This window comes from Rutidosis leptorrhynchoides, chromosome 4 (assembly GCF_046630445.1).
Source record: "Rutidosis leptorrhynchoides isolate AG116_Rl617_1_P2 chromosome 4, CSIRO_AGI_Rlap_v1, whole genome shotgun sequence".
Lineage (NCBI taxonomy): Eukaryota > Viridiplantae > Streptophyta > Magnoliopsida > Asterales > Asteraceae > Rutidosis > Rutidosis leptorrhynchoides.
The window spans coordinates 532296334-532302333 of NC_092336.1; positions in this window are offsets into that span (position 1 = coordinate 532296334).

A 6000-nucleotide genomic window follows, 5' to 3' on the forward strand; every position below is an offset into this window, starting at 1 on the left:
CCGATGAACACCCCTACTTCTACTTGGTATGTATTTTCTTAAGATTTTTTATTTTTATTTACTGGTGCCTTTAATTAAAGTAAAAAGTAGAGTATACGGATTACAGAGTAGTATTTTATCATCCGCTGTGTAAAAGTCTCTATTACTTCTTCCGTCTCAAATCTATTGTCCCCAGACAAAAAACACACAGTTTAAGAAAAAAATATCTGCCACATGTACTTTTCTGTCCACTTTTCAGTTTTACTCCCTTACTTTCTATCTATCTTTTTGTCTTATATTCATAAAGTAGGGGCACAAAAGAAATTTATCACATTATTCTTTTCTATTTATGAAAGTTAACAATTAATTTGGAACATCTAAAAAATGAATAATGGAAAATAGATGTGACGGATGGAGTATTAATTTAACACACTTAAAACTAAAACTAAATTAGGGTGATCATAATTTTACCTTTTTCATTATTACTATATTAATATTAACTATTGGACAAAAAATGGTGAATAGTAATTAGAGGCATTTTCGTCTTTTCACTTATTTTTTTCCCCACTTTTTCCTTCCTTTTCTCAAATAAAGCCTCCCAACTTTGTTCAAAAAATAAAACCGACCCCCCAAACAGGGGGTAAAGTGTCAAATAACTATTTTTATAAAAAACCTTAATTAAACTTCACCCAAATATTCAACGGGTCATATCTTCTCGCTCGCAACGAGTTAAATTTTTCCGACAACATCGTTATACTTGAAATAATTTTAGGAACACATTGTCACTAACTATAGGCAAAACGAACGCTTTTTAAAAAACGATAAATATTTGAGGTACTTTTCATATACGTTGATTTTGCGTTAAATTTTTAAAGGTCGACAATTCCATAGCGAAACGCGGATATGTAAAATAACATTTAAATCTTTGACGAGTTATACCTTTTAGTTCGACTCGAGTTGCGCTTCAACGACATGATCGTTAGCCACGAAATAATTTTACAAACTAAATACAATAAAATACATTGAAAATAGAACCCCAGCGCGAAGCAAGTGTTCGATAACTAGTTTTATCTCTAATGGGTTTGATAAAAAAAAAATTTAGACTAAGGGTAAAATATTAAAAATATCTGATGGTATAATAAAGTAATATACTGATTAGTTTTATATTTATCAGGGTGATCCCAACGGTTATGCCTTCCAAGTCGTCCTCTTCTTAGTCCTCGAGGACACCATTGGCAGCAAATAGTCCAGCATCTAGTTCAGCCTTTAGTCCTTATTCATGTTTATTTCAATCATATTCGTGGACGGAGGATTATGTTATATTGTTTGGTACCTTTTGGTTCTTTAGTTGTACATTTAATTAATTAAATAATATAGTGGGTCCCAATTTACTTGAGAAAATATGTCGTTGTTTGTAGTGTTTAGTTCTGGGTTAGTCATGAGAAAGAAGTACTGATGTGGTGCTGATGTGACGGCTAGTCATAGGAAGGGAGGAACTTCACCATTGGAAGCACCCTTAGTTTTTTTCCCGTAAAAACTAAACTTTTTATAAACGAAAGGCGTTATATCAATTATTGTTATAAAATATCTAGATTGTGTTATAAAATATCTAGATTGGATGTTAATTTTATTATTATTATATTTCTTGCATAGTAATATTTTATACTATAAATAGACATGTATGGTAACCATTTAAGGTGCACCATTTCTCTTGAAATATCAATATCAATATTTCTTCTCTCATTCTTCTCTCTTTTTCTCTCTTTGTTCTTATAACCATTAAAGGTAGTTATAAGCCTACTGAATTATAACACGTTATCAGCACGAAAAGCTTAGTGTAATTAAAAGATATCTCAAACGATCACGAATCACTAATCAAGGTATGAAATTATTAATAATTTTCAGACTCGAATATATCAAATTTTGGACTACTAACATTTATATTTATGTTATTTAAGTTATATATGGTCGGTTATACCACCTGAATTATATTTCTGTAATCTAACTTTTACTAACTTCACTAACATTTATATTTATGTTATTTAAGTTATATATGGTCGGTTATACCACCTGAATTATATTTTCTGTAATCTAACTCTTATTAACTTCACTAACATTTATATTTATGTTAATAAGACCTCATGATTGTACGCAACACGTCATTTGACAACACGGTACTTTATGTACGCAACACGTCATTTGACAACACGGTACCATGGGTCGAGATTAATTCCGATCAATACGAATACGACGGGGTCTTTATATGTTATCTAATATTTATGATTACTTATGCAATTAATCATTATTTATTTCATGCATACTAATGTTTATTCTTAAATTTATAATCTTAAAAGTTAAAAAAAAAAAAAAAGTAGTTTGTATTTTTATTAAAAGTAAATCTTAAAAGTTAAAATAAGAAAAAGTAGTTGTACTTTTATTAAAAGTAAATCTTAAAAGTTAAAATACAAAAAGTAGTTTGTATTTTTATTAAAGGTAAATCTTAAAAGTTAAAATAAGAAAAAGTAGTTTGTACTTTTATTAAAAGTAAATCTTAACAGTTAAAATACAAAAAGTAGTTTGTATTTTTATTAAAAGTAAATTTTAAAAGTTAAAATAAAAAAAGTAGTTTGTATTTTTATTAAAAGTAAATCTTAAAAGTTAAAAAAAGAGATACAAAACACACATACACAAAATGCTATTTTTCTTTCTCATTTTCAAGTAACCAAAATACTTGAAATCTATAATTGGGTTCGGTTTTGGTGGAAATAAGGAAGAAGAAAAGATCCGTTAAGTAGAAGGTATAGATCGAAGCAAGGTTGGAACTTTGGGTGTCTACCGTTTAGAGGAACTCTTCTTTGAGTTTTCAAATTCGATTTTCAAAAGGCTACAAAGGTTGTATTCTAATCTTCTCTCGTTCGATTTCGTTAATTTGTTTTGTTTACTAAAGTTTTGTACAATGATCCGTGGAAGAGTATGATTTTGTAAAGTTTTAAAAAATGCTTCCGCTCGCTTTGAATTAGTATCATACTCCAATAGGTATTTGGTTCAATATCTAAACAAATTTGATTTACATTATGATGAGAGATCATATGTGTTAATTAAGATGAAAGAGAAGTATAAAACAAAGAAACACTGCATATATACTTATAAACAAACCAAATAAAAAGGGTACACAAACAAAGCATAGTAATGTAAAACTATTTTCTAATGCCTAATTGTCTAATAATAAAAGGGACACTAACTTGTCTAATAAAAGGGACTCTGATTTGGCGGTACAGAGCCAAACCTTCTAACCTTGAAGATAATGTTCAAATCTTAGAAATGAGACGAAGATTGTTTCAAAGAATGAGACAAAGATTGCTCGGTGTAATTGTCTTTCAAAAATAGAAAAAATAAGTAAGGAAATGAAAATGGACATAAATTATTTATGTGTATACAAAGAGCCATAAGCATTATATTAGACTGTTTCTAACCGTGACGGTGACATCAAAGGCATGTGATGTACTTTTTGGTGATGTGGCAAGGTCAAGAGACGAAGTTAAATAAATGGGGAGTTAAAAAAAAATAGTCAAATTGTTTCAACGAACAAGGGTTCAATTGGATGTCTCTTAAAAAAAAAAAATCCAAATTTCCAGTTATTTGATTTAAAAAAAAAAATCCACGGGTACGGGTGATGGATCCAATGGATCCGCATCCACGACCCGCGGGTGCTATCCCTAATTGTGACAAGTACGAATCAACTAAAAGTCTAAAAGATAAATGCTCTTATAGGGACCAAATGTTCACAATAATTGCCTACGCTAGATATGAAACAAATAGTTCATCAAGAAAAAAATAAAAATAAAAATATGCATCTAAAGCTTCTACTGAAAATTAATGTGCAAGGTACAACATATAACTATATGGTCAAATTCATTTGAGCCTTCGGAGTCACAAGTATATGATGTATATATATTACTCAATTAACAAAATAGTAAATCGAAATTAATTCATATGAATAGTAAAATGAAATTAATTAATTTACTATTCACATAAAAAGCGCATATTATAAAAGCGCATATGATGAAAAACGCATATGATGAAAAGCGCAGCGCATATGATAAGCGCATATGATAAAAAGCGAATATGATGAAAAGCACATCGCATATGATGAAAAGCGCATATGATTAAAAGCGCATATGGTGAAAAACACAGCGCATATGATTAAAAGCGCATATGGTGAAAAACACAGCACATATGATTAAAAGCGTATATGGTGAAAAGGATATATGATGAAAAAACACATATGGTGATTTATAAAAAAAAAAAAAAAAACACATATGGTGATTAATGGAAAACACATATGGTGATTAATGAAAAGTATATTGTGAAAATGAATCACAAATATTTCTTGAAAGAATTCAAGGTAAGATATATGAACCAATTCATCCATCCTGTGAACCATTTTGATATTTCATGGTTCTAATAAACGCATCTAGCGGATGGTCTCATATTTGTATGTTATCAAGCCGTAATATGGCATTTGCAAAGTTTCTTGCACAAATTATTAAATTGAGAACACATTATTCTGATTACACCATTAAAAGGATGAGACTTGATAATGCTGGTGAGTTAACATCTCAAGCATTTAATGATCATTATATATCTACAGGAATTGTTGTTGAACATCCAGTTGCTCATGTGCATACACAAAATTGGTTTAGCTAAATCAATAGATAAACGCTTGCAGCTAATAACTAGACAATTGATAATGAGTACAAAACTATCAATATTTATATGTGGGCATGTAAATTTACATGCTGCGACATTAATTCGCATTATACCATGTGGAAGTCATAAATATTTTCACTTACTACTTGATTTTGGCCAAGAGCCAAATATTTTCCACCGTAGAACATTGGTTGTGCAGTGTATGTTCCAATTGTATCACCACAACACAATAAAATATTTTTCTCAAAGAAAGATGGTAATATATTTTGGATATAAAACATCTTCAATCATAAGATATACTGAACCCATGATGGGTGATGTTTTTACAGCACATTTTGCTGATTGTCATTTTAATAAAACATTGTTCCCTAGATTAGGGGGTGAAGTAAAAAAAAATAATAATAAAATGATGTTTCATGATGTGAACATCAATTAAGGTATATTGAACTCGCACAAAAGAATGTGAAACGAAAGTTCAAAAAATAATGCATATGCAAGAACTTGCAAATTAATTACTTTATGCATTTATATATATAAAAAAAGTGACTAAATCATATATACCAGCGATAAATGCTCCAGCTCGAACTGAAATTCCAAAAGTTGGCAATAATGTCACTGTTGAGTCTTTGCCACGCATCAAACGTGGAAGATCAATTGGTTCCGAAGATAAAAATCCTCGAAAAAGAAAATCAGCTGATAATGAGGTAAAAGAAAGTGTTCAAGAAGAATCACAAATCAATATTCCTTCTGCAGAGGATATTGATAAATGTAAATACTAAAATTGCGATAAATTATGCAATATTATGGAACCGAAATGAAATTAAAATCTCTATGAGATATTTTCATATAATGTTACAATGACATCATGAATAAAGATGATGATCTGGAACTAAAATCTGTCATTGAATATACAAAATGGACATGATTGAGCTCAATGGAAAGGAACAATACGAGCTGAATTAGAATCGCTCGATAAAAGAAAAGTTTTCGGATCAATCGTTATCACTTTTAAAGATGTGAAACGTATGAGATACAAATGAATTTTTATTCGAAAAGAAATGTGCAAATGAAGTTACAAGGCAAAACTAGACTTGTAACTCAATATTTCCCACAAAGACCATAAATGAATTAGGAGGAAAACTTATCCTCCTGTAATGGATACAATTACTTATTAGATACTTAATCAACCTGGTAGTTATTTAAATGCATCTCATGAATGTTGTTACTACTTATCTGTATGGATCACTTAATAATGATATATATGAATATACCTAAAGGGTTAAGGTATCATAAGCATCTAATGTAAAACCC